The sequence below is a fragment of the Leptinotarsa decemlineata genome, unplaced genomic scaffold (genome assembly GCF_025532065.1).
Source record: "Leptinotarsa decemlineata unplaced genomic scaffold, Ldec_3_MD MMD2_tig00026328_RagTag_RagTag, whole genome shotgun sequence".
NCBI classification, from domain to species: domain Eukaryota; kingdom Metazoa; phylum Arthropoda; class Insecta; order Coleoptera; family Chrysomelidae; genus Leptinotarsa; species Leptinotarsa decemlineata.
The window spans coordinates 35637901-35659421 of NW_027412688.1; positions in this window are offsets into that span (position 1 = coordinate 35637901).

Consider the following 21521-nt stretch of genomic DNA (forward strand, 5'->3'; position numbering starts at 1 on the left):
AAATGTTCCATCTTCTCGCTCCTAGCATTGTGAATAATATCGTGATGGATATTACTAAATTTTCTTTTATTATGATTTAACAATTAATTGTGCTCGAACAATCACAAATGTCATAATGGTGTCCACCATGACAACTGTCAAGATCTTAAATTTTTTGAGATTTTTCAATTGTTTCAATAATCATTCTGCTATTATCCAACTGCTAAAACTTTATTGAATCAAAAATTATGAAAATCGTCCAGTCTTCCTTGAGTTGTGGATGGTGCAACTAACACATTTTGAGAATTTTTTCATATATTATAGAAATTTTCCAATCATTTTTTTCATGTGATGATTACGATTTTCCAGTAGAATTATCAAGTTTCGTAATTATCTCTGGAACCAATTTGTCTTCAAATTGGTGAAGGCGAAATATCTACATACAAACAATTATGAACAGACGCAATCTCAACCCACTACCTTCGCCATAATTTCGACCGATACTTTGTAAATGGCGAATTCGCCAATGTGAAGGCTTACACACTAGCTAGCAAGTAGGGTCCTTCGCCAAAAACAGAAAACAACATATACATAGAAAAGCAAACTGAAAAGGCAAAAAATGGGTATAGTACTTTTTAATTTCGTAATCATATTTAATGATTCTACTTATCTAAAAGAAGTTAAGGCACTAATCCCCTAATATGAATTCTGGACCGCTTTCATTACACCTCTTACTACTTGATTTCTATTTATAATAAATAAGCCTTTCGTAATTTTTCATAGAAAAAAAGTTGTAACTTCTTTTTTAGCTCAATCTTTTTGCAAAAAATTCAAAATATGATTTGAAGAATTCAGAAATTGGGTTTTCTCGTATAAAATGGAATCGATTTTTTTTTCAAGCAGCAGAACTGCGAAAAGCTATTCTCGACTCACGTTGACTAATGAAACAAATATTCATTTTTTTTTGAAAGATAGTATTTCTTTTGGAGAAGTTGATGTTCCTTTATGTTTTCACCATCTTTGTCAAAGAAATACACACATTCTCAAAGAGGCGTATTCAGAAGTAATTGAACAGGTTCTGAAACGGTAAAGGACTTTTTCCAAAAACAACAGCCGTTTTGAAAAAGCTAAATATTGAAAATTTTATTTTTTCAATCATTCAGTTTATTCATAGGCAACATTTATGAATTCAAGTTACTGATTGTTTGGACTCTTCAAAGCTGTATATTACACAGTCACTTTTAAGGGTGAACTTTTCAGTTAGCCCTTCATCACCCTTGAGGAGGTTGATTTTGTATTGATCAATATTTATTAATTTTTCATTTTATGGAGTGTAGAAAACCTCTAAAATATCAAGAAATATACCTAGACTTTAATAATACCTGAGTTACCCTAATCTGTTTAAAATCTGTTCTTCCGTTAATCAGCTGTCGCCCCCAGACGAACGACAACTCTCAGAAGTTGAGAAACTTGTGCGAGCTAAGGACTAACGAGGTCTTACCTTTTAACGTGTCATTCTTAACACGGTTGCAGAATCATCCCAGCTTCAACCAGATAAATTCTCTCGAGAAAAATATCTGATCGAGGCGGGAATCGAACCCACGGTCTTCCGATCGTGAGTCGGGCGCACTATCACCGCGGCCAATTCCACACGGCCAATAAAAATGTATTTGCCTTTTTTGAGTTACCCATGCACCAGCACCTTTCTCTCTAGTATACAGATCTGCCCAAAATATGGTAGGACTGGGAGTTTTTGCCGCCTTTCCATGTTGTTCCTGTATCTTAGAAGATAATGCTGTTTATGTAATTGAAAAATATTAAAGTGCATATTTAGGCCTTTCAGAAAAAGGAGTAGTATTTTTTGCTGACAGTATTTGATACCTTCAATGAAGCATTATAAAATATCGATAGACAAAATGTTTCTTGTAAAGCAGTTTATCTTATACAGATTCAATTTTTATGTAGGAATTTACAGTTTCCTCCAGTGTCTTTGGAATATATCTAAGATTGAAACTGACTTTGATTAATCTCTACAGTTCTGAAGTACTTATGATTTCAGAAACATTTCGTAGTAAAGGAAGAATGTCTCCACCTTCCTCCCTCCACTCCATTTTGATGGCACACCTAATTCTTTCGTTTTGAATATCCCATTCGGTACTCTAATGAGCAGTTATGTTCTTGATAATATTTTTCTATGCTGTTGAGTTGAATCATTGTATTCATGACCCAGCTTTTAAACTCTCAGTTCATCTGAATTTCTTTAACAATTTGACTAAATTAAAGGTATGGAAATCTGTAGCAGAGAATTAGTATATAATGTGTGACCAAATTTTGTCCGAATGTACATAGTTGACATATATTTTATAAATTATTATCGTCCTCTATCAACCCTCATTGCATTAATCTTTTGTTCATTCAAAGTCGACCCTACAATTAAATAATGCAAATGTTACCAACTGATCTTGAGCAGATACTCTGCACTCCCACAAATTACTTCTGGATGACATCTCCGCCTACTCTTGTGCCGTACATCAAACATTTCTAAAAAAATGCAAGGCAGATCCCCTCCTGATTGGAATATCTGATTATACGTGGCGTGTTATACCGAAAATAATATGAGCATCGGCTAATTGAATGGCATATGTTTAAAAGAATAGTTCGACATATGCCTAATTTCTACCTACATTCGCTATATTTCATATTCTCTCTGCATGCATTCTGCAAAAATTCTTCGTTTTACAATTCAAATAATAACATGAAGGAATCTCTGAAAGTTAAAAAAATAATTGTAATCATGTCTACTAATTGATAGTATCAAATGAGTTACTATGTTATCGCCTAATGAATTATTGTCGACAATGGTATAATGATGTGAAGTTGTTTTAGTTCTGGTCTGAAGTGCACGGACACAAATCGAAACAAAATTGGTTTCATCAGTTCCACCGTTCATTATAAACCATTTCACAGTCTACCAAAGACCAAGGCAGTCATCTTGGAAGTGCAGCTGTTATAAACAATCAGTCTACCACAATCTCCCAAAAGTCGATTCGTCAAGGATTCAAGTATAGACGAGGATTTCATCCACCAAATAAATTTAACATAAAATGATTTCCTGCAGAGATTCAGTACCTTGAAGAATATGTGTGAAGTGTGTATTATCCTCATGCTTTCTTTAAAAAATGGTCCAAAATAAATAAAAACGATATAACGACTGATGGATTTTCATTAAATATCTTCATATTGTCATTAAATTTCTGTCAGTTCTATCATATTTATACAACTTTTAATATTGAAAAATCCCAATGATTTATTCATTAGAATATTATTTATATTCATTATCTATTCATATTCTATTTATTATCATTATCTATCAATACCCAAATTTCGTTTGACAACATCCAAAATGAATTCTTCAAACTTGAATTTATGTAATAAAATTCCGTCAAAATTGTCAAAATTGGGAAGTCTTAATTTTAATATATATATATATATATATATATATATATATATATATATATATATATATATATATATATATATATATATATATATATATATATGAAATCTGAAGTTTTCACGAATAGGAATATGCTGAACTGGTTTTTCCGGGTATTTGATCCGTGTATGTGATATTATCTCTAATTTCACCGACGTTTCGACAAAATCTCATTTGTCATTATCAAGGTGTGCTGTTACGTGTTCAGAAGTTTGTTGACCTTGCTCAACTCACTTCTTACTATACTGGTAAAATGGTATTCGTTACGTGTTCAGAGATAGAGTAGTCCATAAACTCTCTACTACCTACTACTTACATGTTGTTGAGTTTTACCCGAGTTCTTCTTCTTCTTAGTTGACCTCAAGTCCCCGTTAAGGTATCGAATATAAAATCTGAAGTCACGGATAGGAATATGCTGAACTGGTTTTTCCGGGTATTTGATCCGGATAACGTAGTTATATAAACGAATCTATCTATTTATGACAATGTCAGTGGTTCACGTTGCTTGATGTCCCTCCAACACCCTCTGGAATATTAAAAAATCTTTATGACTGGAAATACTTCCTTAAAGTAGGGCTGCTGAGTGACTTTGTGAAAATATCTGTCACCATGTTTTGTATTGACATGTATTGAACACATACATATCTTTTCTATCAAAAACTGGTATGAACTGTAATGAAAGATATCGAATAGTTATCTGCTTTATACGACAGTGATAGACAATAAAGTACCGTTGGTTCTTTTATTTCCATGAGAAATTGAAGTTCCGCAGAAAACTTCTTTCTAATAAGTGTAACGCGTATTGTTTACTGTAAACTCTTCGTTCTGAGGAAGGTGTTTTGTCAATAGATTCCGAGAGAAGTCAAGAAAAGATCGACAGAAACTATATTATTGTCAAGACGAGAGGGAAAATTTCCCTGGAGACAAGACAAAATAAGTTATTTTCTTATGTCGACAAGCTACTCAACTCGACACCACTTGTCCTGGCTTTTTTGCAGAATATTGTTCAATGATCAGATAATTTAAAAAAACAATAAACAGGTCTGTCACTAAGAACTCGTATATTTTGATGATAAGGTTGTCTTATTATTTTCTGAGGTCATTTTTACACAGTTCAGGTCAGTAATTTCCCCGTCTATAAATATTATTTTGACTGTCATAGCCATATCTGCAGGTGATGATGAATATCGTAATTAACTATGAAAAAACGGTAAGCCACACGTTGAATTAAATTAGCCCGATGTTTTCGGCCCACACCGCATCAGACTCATTTCAGCTGCGTTGGCTCGTTATCTGGGGTGGTACAACGCTTCAAATGTTTCATCACTTTTTGATGATGGTTGTGAGCAGATGGTACCTCAATATGAATGTGTAATCGATTTTGTTTGCATGGGTAATTTGATTAGGTTTCATTTTGCTGTCTGCAAATTAGACCGAAATCGTTCGAATGGATGAAATAGCAGGATGGTTTTTCAAGGACAATTTTTTAAAAAGTGATGACATGATACAGAGTTAATGAGAACTGAAAAGTTGGTGAAAATTCAATCTCGTTAATTCGAAAATTTTAGAAAAAAGTCTAGGGTTTTTCTTTTTGTTGAGACGATTTGGACTATTCGATAGAAAATTATTGTTTGCTGTATTACTAGTTACGAATTTCCTCAAGCTGAACAAATTTTTCTGAATTTTTTCACAAATATTCAATTTTCGATAAATGAAATTTCTCTTTTCATTTCATTTCTTCATTGTTGATTATTTTTGAAGTCGATAGCTTGATGAATGTATAAGCTGTCCTGAGTACAAATAAATTTTTTAATTTTTGTTTTTTTCAGGTATAGTTTCCATGTTGTTACTAGAGAAATCATATAATTTTGACTCTAACAATATTTTTCCTATAATTCAATTTTTTCTTGAAACTACAAGGTGTTGTTTGGGAAAGAAAGGTTTTGGAAATCTTCTTCTCATGATCTACACATCTTTGGAAGATTCTCACATTTTTTTGTATAAAGATGGAGAAGTAGAAGGAGAATACGTTTCTTTCCCAAAATTAATTCTCTAAAATATATATTAATTCTTCAAAAGTATACCCCTTTCCATTTAAACAAGGTTATGGCTTGGATTTAATAAAATAAGCGAATGAATGTCATTACGTACTATCATTGATAACATGAGTAGATTAGAATCATTCGTAAAATAAGGTCGTAATTTTATGAATGAATTAAGTGCTTCATTTTAGAGCGTTATCCAGATTTGGTGCTGAAGAGGTAATAAGGCAAGTGTCTTTAGCCGAAACATCGAATGTCCTCCAGTGAAGATGACAGTGTTCCATGTAAGTGAAATTTCACCTCTTTCATTTACTATATTGTGTAGCAATCTTGAGAATTATGTCTGATTCAATTCCAAAACGAATGTTTGGAATACAAACTCAAAAGAGAAAAGTTTTTTAGGTTTACGAGTAATTCAGTTCATATAAATGTATATGTTTCGAAAGAGCTTTTCTTCTATTTACTGTCTGAAAGTTATATCTATGCAAAAACTTTTTTTCCAATAATTAATATCTACTACAAATATTCCCCTTTCAATTTATACAAGGTGTTCTTCATCAAAATTTGCGTATTTCTATTTATTTTTTTCCAGTGATATCGATTGGCAATACATTTTCCAAACATCAAAGAGACACCCCCCTCGGTATGTTGAAACTCTGAGGATTATCGGTAATCTTTTTTATATTCCATCAATCCATTTTTGGGCTATTTAGTATTTTGAAGTTGTTGCAGGTCATCCCAAGAAATTATTCCGTGTGTCAAAAGTGATTGAACATAATGGATTTCCATATAACTCTTTTTTTCTGCCAAAAATTTCTTCACATGTACGTCCCACCTGAGGTGACCATCATTAAGTATTCCCAGGTAATTCTAATTTTTCTGTGCCATTATTTCACAGGTATTATTTGTAGATTTGGGAAATAACTAGTGATCAGAATATATAATGTATTTAGTGAGTGATTCACCCCTTAAGAAATGCATAATGTATTTGAAATCATTTATTGTCTTTAGAGAATATCGCGTTATCTTCACATTTTCCCTCATCTTGACTGTTACTGTTTATTCGAAGGAATTTATTGCAAATTCTAAAGTTTTAGGGGAGATTTTTTTTGACTCACCGTCATAGTGATATATTCCAATTTCAAAGTACTGATCGAAACCCTGATTCTCACCCTATTGCCCACAATATTCGTGGGCGATATCAACTGATGTGATGACATACCTTGATATCCCATATAAATTACCTTTGACTGACACTCCCGCCCCCTCTTGTGTTCCTCATTAAAATTCTCATGAACACGATTCGCTCTTCCCTCTCGAACAGTTCAACAGACTGTCTGATCGTAGATCACGAAATTCTCTCGCATCCGAAATTACATATTCCGGTGGTTCGCGAAGAGACAGATGTTCATAATGTTACTATCTGGATGGAGCTCATTGTTTGCTTATATTCGAAATTCTGTAGTTTCACGATTAGCACAGCTGACTAGATGATAGGAACAAGTTCTCTCTGTTGAAGTGGAAACCTTCAAAAAGTTCTTTTCAGAAAAATTGTACTCATGTTACATATTTCTATGCCAAGCAGTAGGCAAATAATATTAATTGAAGAACTGTAGAATGGACGATGGATGGAAAACAATTCTATATCTGCTGTCGTTTAACTATATTGTGTTCAGAATGTAACAATATAATAATATTATTCTGTGACAATTGAAAAAAGCATCAATTATGTGACCGTTTCATTTTGGTTGAGTGAGCATCACTCGCACCTTCGAACTAATCAGAGTTGACCTGATCATATCTCACTAGATTCGAGGCCAATCACAGATGAGCAAATTCATAGCTTCACAGTTGTGTTTCAGTGATAGTCAATCGTGAGTTAACCTTTAGAATTTTCTACTTCAGAATATGTTCTCAAACATCAGACTTCATCACTGAACTGACATTTTGTTTCTCAGGAAAAACAAGAATACAAATATGGACTCGGCAAGTGGAAACGAGTGTTTCCCATCAGATATTTGTAATGTGGCAAAAAATTAATGCTTTTCAAAAATTCGTCACTTATTTTTTAACGAGAGACTGACCGCATCACAAACGGTACGTGGGGTGGCGGAAAAACTGGGCGTCAAGCTCTCATTCGATTTTTAATGATTTAAAACGTATTCGAAAGGGCAGAAACCTCGAAAAATAGGTGCCCCAAGATTTGAACGAAAAACAGAAATTGTCACGTCTGTTCTCATTTGCTTTTGCGCAATCAAAACAATCTTTTTTGGGATTGGATAGTCACGTGTGGCACTACTTCAAAATGATGTCATTTCAAGTTTATCAAATTTATATCCTGATCCAGGAAACCCTCAAGCAGGATGGAGCATCACCATATTACCAAGATAATGTCCGGCAATACCTCGATACAACATTTCTCAATCGGTGGATAGGGAGGCGAGGATCGATTGAATGGCCAGCGCGATCACCTGATCTTTCATCATTAGATTTCTTTTAATGGAGAAATGTAAAGAGCAATGTGTACAGAAGTACATCTTCAGATTTGAATGACTTAAAAGAACGAATAAGGCTTGCGATTAGGTCGGTCACGCCTGATATGTTGAATAATGTTAGAAGACAGTTTTATTTGACATTAGGATGTGGTCAAGACGTTCACGGTGAACATTTTGAACATCTACTTTGTTAATATCTATAGTTCTTTTTCGTATTCTACATATTCTAATATTTATAAATAATAACATCTCCTACAAAAAATAAATTTTTATGTACCACGTCTCAACTCAAGATACGAGAAAACATTTCATTTTCAGACTAGTAGAACAAACGTGAATCTCAAAGCACCAGTATATGTAATGTGTTATAATTTTAATTTAGTACTAACATGTGTGACATTAATGAAAACTCTTATCAAGGACTGTATCTTACATAGAACCTTTCATTTATAGTTTTTTTATATAACTTTCAATTGTTTTATGTCAAACTTGTGAAGGCTGATTTATTTATAATATGTCTAATAAATCTAATTATATTATTTCATTTATATTAAGAATATCATTTGTAATTTGTCAATTTAATATGTAATATGTGAATTTAATTGAATTGAATGTAATTTTTTCAGTATAGTTTCAACATTTCCTGTAATTGGGTGTACACCTGTTGGAAATAAAATCTTTTTATCAATATATCTATCTATTCCATTACGTTTTGCATTACATTTTAGTTTTTAAGTGTATTTTATCGAATTTCAGTGACCACATGATTTTAATTCATTTTATCTTAATTGTTGCAATGAACTTGAAAGCGATAACATTTTTTGAATGGAGAATGAAGATACGTTTTGAACGATATATCACAAACCTATACTTCCCATTTATGGAATTGGGAGTTGTACCTGTCATTCGAAGGGGGTTGAAGGTAGGGGCTGCATTTTTACGTTGAAGAATGTCAAATTATAAATCACATTTGACTTGTTTCAGGTTTTTTTTTAAATATGTACAGTAACCGAAATAATAAATTTATTCCATTTGGCTTTTACACACTGTATATTGGTTGGTAAACAATTGGATGTGAGGTAATATTTAAAACGTTGAAAATATACTTACACTAAGTTATTTCAGTTTCACATTATTTATTCTACTTTCACTTACAATAATTACCTATTGTCATAAATTTTATTTTTCCACCAATCAAGTTGAATAGTGGGTACACTTAATTGACTGTGTACTAATAACTGTTTAATATTGATATACATTCATTTCGTATTGTACATTTCTTGATTAATTTGAATTTATTTAGAATATTTCAATATTGCTTACATATATGGAGCTCCGTGCCTAAGCTCAATCTGATTTATTTATTTCCCAATATAGGGGTTACAAACAGATTGACAAATCTAATAGAGAACCCACTTTATAATTTTAGTTCAAGTGAGCTTTGAGAAAAAAGAATGTGAATTTTGATTTTTTGTAAATTAAATTGGACAATCGAAGAATAACATAATTCTTATAAGAGTGACAGACACTACAGAAATCATCACAACTTATCAATGCCATTTTTTTTCATCCTGCGTTTGAAACAGTCTATAAAGATTTCAAAATATTGAATATCATTGCAAATTTCGTTAAAGGTTTTAAGCATTCTATAAAGTGGTGAATTTTTAGCAGCATTTGTCCTTGTGCAAGTTAACTTAAAGAATTCTGTACGCCTCAACGTTCCACCCTGAACATTGAACTCAATTTTGGAATAAAGCTCTGGGCAGTGGACTAATCCTTTCATCAACTTGAAAATCATGATAAGATCCGTAACAGTTCTTATATCCTTCATAGGCATAATATTGTATTGGCGCATGATTGGACTGTAATCGCTATTCGTAATTTTTCAATTACGAATAGCGATAAGTCACAAAATAATTTGTGATTAATGTAGCGAAAACATTTGTTTTGGACTCTCTTAATGATAGTAGATTCTATCTACTAAGATCCATCCGACTGATTCGACCAAATATCACGAGCAACCTCAATAGTATAGCTAGAGCAAAAGAATGTTGGGAATCTGATTTTTTTCTAACTTTAACGCAAGCGTTCTTCTGACTTGGTTCGCTTGATATTCCCCTAATATATGCCAGAATGACAACATAATACACCACGAGTAACAGCTATCAAGATCTTTTCCATTTGGAGAACGAAGTCCTCGTGGAATAAAGTTCCCAAGACGGTCTTTCCTACGGCTAAATTTAATGAAAATTGCTACTTTCGCATAGGTTCCGATCTCAGGGCCTTTTGAGGATTTTTGTGCAGTAGTTGTGCATCCTTAGAGAAAAATAAAGTTTTCTAAGAACACCGAAAAATGCCTATCACATCCTTCCCTCGAGTGACACCCTCACTCGATTCATCACACCCCGTCGGCGTTATGGGGAGGCAGACCGAACGTGTGTGTGTGTGGGAAACCTTCCAGACACTCCCTGTTTAAGGCAGACTCACTTCCTCTTCCGATGGAAGTGAGCTCTACCTGTTATGCTCGGAATTGTTTCTGAATTGATTGGCTCCATAAATAATGTAGATTTAACGCGTTTTATGTCTGCTCTGATGGAGGCCGTGAGAAAGGGGGTGATTATGGAAATGAACAAACATGTTCTCTAGGCAATTAGAAGCGATGCGTTTCGAACCAAATTCATCATTGGATTTTTGTGGAAATGGATTACCGATTTTCACGGGCGGGTAATTTATGTGATTTTATCTTACGTTCATTTAAAGTATTGAGACATCAGTGAGACAAACTAGGAGTACTACGAGGTTCACTTCTGCGACCGAAAGTTTCTAAATGCAGATACAATTTGTATTGAGCGCCAGTCTACGTTCATAAAAACTGGTGCTCTGGATTCGATGAAGTCGACGAAAGCCGTTTTTCATGGTCCTGGTTGGTGAAGGTTCTACCGATAAGAAAGTTATCGAAGTGGTTGTAGTCGATTGACAAGAGGTCTGGAGGGTATGGTGGGTGAGGAAGAGCTTTGACGCTCGGATGGTGATTTGTGAAACGTGCGGACTAGCGTTGTCGTGGAGCAGGATTAAACTTCTTCTATTGACCAATTCCAACTGCTGCTGATTCAATTTTTGGTACATTTCGTCGATTTCATACCAGCTGGTAACCACTACAGTAACCATGGTCTTTTTTTGGTGGATTTTCGCCTTTGGGAAGTACCTGAGGAGTTCATGTATCCAACCAATGTCCTGAACTGATTTGATCCAAAAAATAATCGTTTTGGTTGCGCCAAAGCAAATAAGAACAGACCTCAAAAGGTGATAATTTCTGTCGCTCGTTCAAATCGTGGGTCACCCACTTTTTGACCTTTCCAACACTTTTTAAACAATCAAAAGCCGCATAGGAGCTGACTTTCAGTGTGTCTGTGATCCCACGCATCGTTTGTGATGAGTCCGTGTCCACCAGGGTCCTCGAATGCTCTTCCTGGATTACTGTAGGTCGACCATTTCGAGACTTCGAAGCTTGAATTTTTGGAACGAAATTTTGCAAACCAACGTCGAATAGTACCTTCATTAACACTATCATTGCCAAATGTCTGTTTATTTTCTCTTACTGTTTCGGCAGCGCTTTGGTTCAATTTGAATTCGTCGAGAAAAATTGGCTGAAAATAACTCAACGACATCAATGTATAAAGTTAAAAATTCTTTATCAAGAAGTATATACCAGGTCACAGGTGAATAAATAGAATTCCAGACTCCCATTGAAATTATGCTCATTCAATGTGATAATCACATCGGTCTTATTAAATAAAATATTTGATATTCAACTTGAAAGTTCCGTCATATTGAGAGTATTTTAACGTATGTTAGATATGTGGAAGAATAAAAAAAATCGCTACAATTTTGAAATTTATGTGTAGTGTTATCAGTCAAAATCTGTTTCATAAATCTGCTCATTGAAAATTCAAACGTCAATAAAGTAGTATTCAACTATAAGGAGGTGTATTTCTTAATAGTGCTTCTTCAGTCAACTAAAATTGTTGAAATTCAAATATAAACCTAAAAAATTATACCAAAATTGTCAAACTGAGAATAACCTCATTATCATTTATATAAAGTCCGTTAAAAGCTTTCTAGTTACAAATGCAAGTGGTCATATATTCCCACGTACCAAATTCACTAACTGGAGAGCAGCGCACTCTTTTCGGCCGTTATGCCATAAAATATTCTGTTAATAGGTTAAACCGGACACATTAACTAAAACGTACTCAGTTGTAACGATTCAATTAAATTGGGGTGTGATCGCGATCACTTCCTCTCCGCATTAAACGATTATTTTCACAAGAATTTTTCACCGAATTTAGGTATCGATGATGAGTGGTGGAAGAGCTGACAATATGGTTTGAAAAACTTTTACGAGGCTCCAGACTTTTCCCGTGAAATGGAAGAAACACCTGTTGATGCTCGATACATTTGTCCAAAAGAATTTTTAACTTTTTTTTTGACAAATGCGTTGTAGTTTCTATTATTCGACAAAATACATTTCATCTACAATATCAGGAAACACTGAAAACTTTTGTGATTTTTTCATACACGATAAATTATTTGTGTTAGTTTTGTAGCCTAATTCAGACTACTCGATAGCTGTCAAACAAATTCTATGAACCGGAGATTTGTTCAACTAAGAGACAGGTCCCTTGCTCGAATCTGAATTCAGCGGCATACTGGAGCTTCCCGAACGATGAAGCAAAAATTTTGGATTATGATTTACAGTTTTTTTTCTTCTTTAATTTCACCCACTGTGATCAGCAATCGGATACAAATTCCAGGACTTTTCGTCAAAATCGCCAGTAGCTCCTCACACACTAATTTCAGGGATCTTTCACACCTGGAACGAGGGACTCTTTTCTCAGCAGAAAATCTCAGGACTTCAATTCTGGCATCCGACGAAACCCCAATTCATCAACGAATGAAAAATAGATAGTTCGGGACAGTGATCACCATGAAATATTCAGATTTTTCAGAATCAGCATCGTTACTTTCACAAAAAAGAAAAACAAAAAGAACCTATACCTCTACCTTCTCAACTCTACAAGAAACTCCTTTCTTTTTTTAAAAAAATCTCCTTTATCTTCTCTCATTACCTATCTTCACGTTACTAGTGAACCAAAGATGGCTTATGCTAGGAGGAACACTTGCCAAAAGCGGTTACATGGAATTCATAGATGTGACATTTTATCGTGTCATGAATACAATGAAATGACAGTAACGAATATATCGTTACAAACTAAAATGTCATTGCTTTCAAAATTACAAAGTGTTGCTAGGCAACACATTACGGTATCAGGTATCGCAATGTTCGATTTACTAACCACAAATGAGTAACGAGTAAGTTGATTTCTGTTTAAAAAAAATCTGTTTTTCCGTTAATCAGCTGTCGCCCCCATACGAACGACAACTCTCAGAAGTTGAGAAACTTGTGCGAGCTAAGGACTAACGAGGTCTTACCTTTTAACGTGTGATTCCTAACACAGTTGCAGAATCATCCCAGCTTCAACCAGATAAATTCTCTCGAGAAAAATATCTGGTCGAGGCGGGAATCGAACACACATCCTTCCGTCGGGCGCACTACCACCGCACTACCACTACTGTATAGAATTAAATAAAAGGATTTAACAACGCCAAGATCGACTGTTGAGTGACTGAAAGCTTAAACAACAAAAACAAATTGGTTGATCTTACATTTACCGTCCAATTTACCCAACTATTTTATATACGAAATCAAATTTTTTTATATAAAAAACTAATTTTACAAAAACCGTACAGGAAGTTATCACACTTTGAAAAATTATTAATTGTTTTTCTGTCTCAGTTTTTTACAAAGCGTTCGTATTAAGAAAATCCTACCATCCAGTTATTCTGATCACAGAATTATCAGTATATACTCCCGGTCATGAGTAAAATTTTTGAAGGAGTTATTTATTTACAAATTCATGAGTATTTCAATACCAATAATCTGTTATCACCATCGCAATGTGATTTTAGGCAGGGTTTGAGTACATGTATAGCTCTTGCCATTGTTACACAAGGGACTTTTACTAGATTTTTGGAAATCATTCGATACTATCAATCATGAGCTGATAGTGCTGTCTTATTTCTCATCTGGTCCCATTTACTGGGTAGATCTCAAAAAGTTTTTGTTGATGGTCACTACTCCCTATCCCTTGATATTTTATCTGGAGTACCACAGGGTTCTTTTGGGACATTTATTGTTCATTATTTATAGTACTTTATCTCGTCCATCGAAAATTGTAAAATGCAGACTTATGCTGATGACATTTTAAAATCGATGAGTATGTTGAGCCATAAAATCACTTTAACGCTAATCTAGATTTGATAAATTATATCTATCAAGTGAACATTATTTTAAAGTTAATACTAATAAAATAATGATGATACATTTTGGATCGCAATTTCCACTTAGAACAAGGTCATACTATCTTGACTTCTGTGCTAAAAACTCAGTGGTGATGCCTGGCGCAGACCTTAGATTCACCAATCATATTGAAAGTTCAAACAAAAAAGCCTGTATGTCATTGAAACTGGTTTACTGCAATCGTTTTATTTTGAGCCAATCTCTGACAAAATGCTTGGTGATAGTTTGGTGCTAAGCCACTTCAACTACTGTGACTTCATATATGGACCAGTCTTATATGATTCAGATAAAAAAGGGATTCAAAAAATTCAAAATTCTTGTTGCCATCTAATTTATGGAATTCGTAAGTATGATTCCATTTGTGAAGCCTTTGAAAACTCCCGCTGGCTCAATATGAAAAACCGTATGATTCATCATATGGTTTGTTTTGTTAATAAATTTATTACGCTTCCCACTCTCCCCTTTCAATACAAAAACTGATTCTGCGCCAAGATATCCACTTAATAAATATTAGAAATGAAAACAAATTAACTATGCCACGACATCGTACTGCACAGTTTCAGAGATCATTTCTTTTCAGGGCTGTGAAACTCTACAACTGACTGGGCAATTGAAGAGATTCCATATCAGGAAATTCAAATACAAATATAAAAATTGCCTATATCTACGATAGTCAGTCGTGGTACCATCACTGTTTATTGTTTTTTTTTATTCATGTATGTTCCCATTTTTTATGGAGTGGTTGGTACTTGTTAGCTGAGTTTGAGAATCTCCTGTAACTTTTTTTTTATCATTTAACTATGTATTGTTTTTGTATTATCAATAAAGCCAATTTTTTTTTACCGTAGTATGCGCAGGTCAGGCCCTATCCTCCGAAGCCCCGATACATTCGGGAGGGCATACCAGCATTATCAACCAACGACCACTCTCCACACCGTGGGGTAAGTGACCATTGGGTCCGAGAATCATGTGCCCTGAGCAAGCGCAGTGAGCCAAGAATGACAGCCTTCCGCGTCTGTCCGGCTGAGATTTCTGTCATAGTGCAGCAGGCCGGTATGATTTAAAGATTCAAGAGTAGAGAGGGTATCATTCCACCAAGGACTCCAATAATCAGAACAACCATCGTGCGCTTTGATAAGCCAAGGTCTCCAATGTCATTGAAGACCCCATGTATTGGCTTATCCTGGTGTTATCTCTGCGGCTTTCATGTGAGCTTTTTGCTGAACGGGTTCCAACTCGGTGGTCACCTCGTTCAGTGTCGAAAACTAAACCGAGTTCATCAGCTGCTCGGGCAGCTGCCCTAAAGAGAAATGCTCCAATTCTTGCTCTCTCATGGTCACGGACCATGCAGAGAAGGGGATCCGAACTTCTGACGACTTTACAGGCTGTATCCAGTACCATTCTGGCATGTAGACACTCCACGGCCTCCCTGTTGTCGGGGGAAGTACAACCGTGGAACAGACGATTTGGGATGCAAACTCCTATAGAGATGCATCATTTTTCGGGTCTTTACGGCGAGTTCAGCTCTTCCTGGGTCCAACGAGTCAAACGAATAGAGTATAAGATTGGAACAGCAAGCATATTTGTTGCAGCAACTTTGTTCGTCCCCGACAGTTCCGATGAGCAGATCTGTCGAAGTTTGTGTTGATACTTGCCGCGGAGAGAGTTCTTCACTGCTGTTACTTCTTGTGAGTGGTATTATTATTATTATTACTTGTACCTGAATTTATAAAATCCGTACAAGTCGTTCCAAGAAATTACGACCGACTCGAGCTATTTTTTTCACTTTTCCCAGGTTTTCACGTGCGCCACCTGCAAGTAACTAGAAGGCTGAAACTCATTTTCATTCAGAACTATAAACATTATTAATTTTCAACGTATCATATGACCCCTAAAAGTTCAGCATGGGCGGACTAGTTGAAAATGAATCAACAAAACCAAACCGAAATGAATCGGGCGATGATCTCGGAAACGGGCGCATTGTTTCAACTAATTGTTATCGCCTCGCGGACTGTTTCACCGTCCAGAGGCCTCTATCGCAACGAATAAAGCCGATATGGATACGTGGAAGCAAAGCAGTGCGACACGGTGTGCGATTCGTAACCGTCTTTCTCGTCGAACCGTGTCGACGCTGGTCGTACTTTACTGGTTATTTCACATCCTGTGTCTGCATATTGCACACCCTCGCCAGCTCGAGGAGGAAAATCAAGGGGAGACCCAAATCATCGTCGCTATCGCTAATGGCAATGGTAAATCATCGGTAATGAGTTTTAACGTTCAAAGTGTGCGCCGAGAGAAGGGTTCAGCTCCGATAGCTACATTTTTTGTTGTAACCAAACTGGTACCTGAATACTTCTTATTAACGCAGAAATGCAAAATTGGAGAAACATTCAAATATTGATATGTTTTACTTAAATTTAGCGGAGAAGGTTTTGGCTTTCTATGCAAGACCTACACATCTATCTAAAGAGTTTATTTCATCAGTTCGGACTTCTATTATCTAATATAATATAAATTGATTTGATTTACCAAAAATAACAATTTTATTAAAACAATAACTGAAATCACAAGGAAATAACATACAAGCTACAACCAGAAAATAAAAAATTGAAATATTAATAAAAGCTGAAAATTAAAAAATATTGTTAACATAAATGAAAATTAAAAATTAAATTTCACTAGTTCGGACTTCCATTGTCTACTATATAAAATGATTTGAAATCCCTGAAACAACTAAAAAAGAAGAATTGAAAATGAATAGCTGAAAATAACAAGTATATCAACTGTTATTTTCAGCTATTCATTTTCAATTCTTCTTTTTTAGTTGTTTTAGGGATTTCATATCATTTTATATAGTAGACAATGGAAGTCCGAACTAGTGAAATTCATCATGAAACATTGTCAATCACCTTCAAATATAAAAATTAAAATTTAAAGATTCCAAACCAAGTTAGGTCACGACGTTTCGATTGTTAGTATCCACAATTGTGTTCGGGTGATAACTGGACTTATTCCTCCGAGATCTGACTATTTATAGGTCATTCGGGTTCTTTCACCTATCCCCTCTTTCCGCTTCATTGGTTTTAGCGGGAGATGACCGTTTGGCGGGAGTTGTCGTTTTTCGCTTGATAAGAGGTTTCCATATGTTACGTATCTCTACGCTAGCTTGACTGAAGGCGTTTTTGGACAACATATACGCGGCTTCCTTGAATTTTCTCCTAAACCAGTGTTCCTCTTTGTGGATGATTTCAGCATGAGCCCATTTGATATTATGTTGATGAGTCCAAACATGCTCTGCTATTCCGGATTTGCTGGCTTCTCCTCACTGTGTGTGTTTCTTGTGCTCAGCAATGCGAATTTTCAATGGCCTCTTAGTTTCACCGATGTATGATTCTCCGCACTCGCAGGGTATCCGGTAAATGCAATTCTTGGAATCGCAGTGTGGCCTAGTTTTTGTGAGGCTGCTACGAATAGTGTTCCCAGATCTGAAGCAGGTCCTGATGTTATACTTGGACCCAATCCTTCTTATCCTTTCCGATAATCCTCTGATGTAGGGAAGTACAAGTACTGGTTGTGGCGGCTTCTCTTCCTTGTGGAGCTCTTGCTGTCTTCTTGCTATAGACTGTTCTACCATCACTCTGGAGTAACCATTCCGTCGAAGGTCATTTTTGATGATGCCAGATGGGAAACATATGTATATCGAAAACCCACTCACAGTATCTGAATCAGAAATCCAACCTCCATCAATCGACTAAGAGAGGAATCATCAAGACTCCACTGCACGTGTCCCTCTTTAAGTTATTTCAAAATATAAATATAACATAATATAAATACACATACAGCCAAGCAAGCATTCAATCGATACATTTTGTAGAGTTTGGACCATTAATAAATATTTTTTAGAAACTTTTGTGTTTAAAATGTCTCTTTTCTAATAATACCTTAGACGTATTTAGACAAAATGAAGGCTGTTAGATTAATTTCAAATGCTGGTTTCAGAGAAACGCAACGTCCTTTTTTTATTCAACTCAGCATTATGTTTCTTCCATCGATCTGTCTATTCTTTGTTCTCAGAGACATTCATAGAGGTTTTATGTATTTTATCAAATAATCGGATATTCACAATTATAACACCAGACAAGTTGATGTGATTAAAACAACACGGCATCGATTATCGGTTTCACAAAAAATAACCTCAATTTGGGACTTTACAATGATCTTCCTGTTAATGTTAAAAACTCAACATGAATGACTTGCAAAGCTACGATATTATTCCTCAGGTTCAAAGGCGGAATGTTATTCCCATTCTATTCTCTAGGTATCGCGTATAGGACGATATAATAGTTTTGTATATTGAGGACAATTCTTGAAAGAGAACTCATTTTACATTACATATTGTCGGTCAGCAGCCAGTCGGTTCGACGTGGGCGCTTTGTTCACTCACTCGAATTGACTGCCGTGTTGGTCGGTTGTTCAAGCCCCAAGCTGAACGATCGATTTTCAGTTGCTATCGTCCAAGCCGTATTAGAGGAATCACACGTTAAAAGGTAATACCTCGTTAATCCTTAGCTCGCACAAGTTTCGACTTCTGAGAGTTGTAGTTCGTAGAGGGGTGCGACAGCTGGTTAACAAAAAAACAGATTTTAAACAAATTCAAACAGATATTGCAAGTGTTTTGTGAAAAATGAGTATCAAATTTCAAACAATCTTGACAATTTTCACCAAGTTCCACTCCGATTTATCAATTCCTTGCAAATTGCAAATGAGTTATGGCGGTTCGGTGATGGTAGATTGCCATTGGTTGGAAGTCGTCGCTAATGTTAAACGAAACCCATCCATAGTATAAATGTGTCTCGGAGTTTATGAGTATCGAGTTTATATATTCATTTCAAAACTGTTTTTTTCAATACTTGATGATTTCAATATAATCATAGTCAATTGAATAATTATTTGAAATATCCTAACAATGATATTTTATTATTGATAATATGACTAACCAAAAGAACTTCGAATGACCATGAGAATGTGAATTTCTACGATCATTTAAAGAAAACAAATGATTTAGATTCGACTGTCAAAAGTCTAGATGCCATTGAATACTGGACACAACATGAACAGAAAATATTTGTTCGCTGCTAAAGAAAAATATTCACCACGTCACACTAGAACCAAAGATGCGAAGTTGATACATTTCTCAGACACTGAAAAACATTTTTGAAACGAATAAATATGTAATGATTTTTATTCCAATGGCAAATACGGGATATCTTGAGGATGTTATTGATAGATATATAACAAAACTCCCAGACCTTCTGTAGATATAACTGTAGGATACTGTAGATATAACATCTACAGTCTCCTTTTTATCCTTTGTGGTATACACAGATGTCTGTGGGATATCATATGTATTAATAAAATGCTCCCCTGCCTGAGCTGGCAAGCTCCGTCTTTCATCTTCTAGACAGGTCCACGTTTTGTCCCACTGACATTTGCAGGACATCTTAGGGATGTCCTATGATGGAATCACTTCCGTTACCCGGTGACACAATTGGGACACCCATACCAACCGACATCCGAAGGTGATTTGAAGTTGTCCCACTTTCGTCCCAAAACGGTCATCGTGCTATCTGGGATGTACCTCCCGAGTTCATCAGTACACCAAATGCAGCCTGGCTGTCTGTAATAATAGTAACCTCTCATTATTTGAAGCCTCACAATTGATGTTATTCGTGTGTTGTAGAACTACATGGAAGACAGAAGTGTATTGATATAGAACGGGTAATTGTAATTTACTTATTCAACATGTAGTTCCGGAAAGTGATTTGCGAAACGTTGATTATTTTAAAGTTGATAACTGTACAAAGAGAAAGTGGTTAAACTATACATGCACTGACACTTGTCGGATATAATCCAACGCCCTTCGTGGCATTAGCCAGGGGAGTAGTTGTTTTCCGATAGGTGTCAGTCCATTAACCTGCAGTGAAGATATAAGTTGAGACTAGCCTGAACGAATTGTCTTGTCGATAATTTGAAAAAGTTTGTTACCAGTTGATTTTGACAACAAAATATTCATGTATATACTTCATTTCAACTGGTTAGATTCCAACTAGAAAAACACTGCTACATATTTGTGTCGACCGTTTTCATAATTATTAGTCACTGAATTTCACAGTTTTGATTAATTGTTCAGACAACTACACTACATTTCGGATTTGTAATTGTAATTCACTAAAAACACTCTGTATAATAATAAATCTCGTCCGTGCTTTGTGTCCGTAACAGAAGCACCTGCCGAAGAAAGGTCACGGGTTGCTAGCCACGACGCCCTAATAAGGAGTCGAACGAAAAGCAAGAAAAAAACTAAATGACGGTTGTTACTTCTAACAGTGTAGGAGTTGAAGGAAGTGGCCGATTTGGATTATACGTCGGCAGGCCGTGATTTTATCCAGCATGTTTGCGTAATGAGCTATGAGTATAAACTTGCCATAATTTGCATTATGTTCCTGTGTATTGCAGGAGTAGAATTTTCATTCGATAGATATTTAAAAACAAATTCTGTAATGATTGTTGGATTCCAAACTGAAGCACTTTATCGTAAGATTTCCACTGAACAGTTTATAAAATCGCAAAACATATTTCACTATACAAAATCTTCATCAGGCGTATTCAACTCAATTAGTGCTTTATATAATTTGGATCATATTATACCTTCTACCTATTTAATGACATAATTTCACATGAATTTAGGTATAAACTAATAGAAAATTCCAACATTATAAAAGAAATTTTATTAACTCAAAGTTTATAGAGGCAAATAATTCAATTCTATTTTGGTCATACAGTATCAGAATCCATGAATTTATTTATTTTCAAGTATTCCTTAAGATTGAGTTTCAAACATTTCTCTTCCAAATGTAACACGTCATACCTTTTTACCAAAAGATGGTTTGCATTCAATAAACCACTCCTAACTATATATTTTGCTATTTATTGTGCTATTTATTGTGCTATATATTGTGCTATTTATATGTTTCTGTTAGTGAAGCAATACCAAACAAGTAAACCAACACTTTTTTATCGTAAAGTTT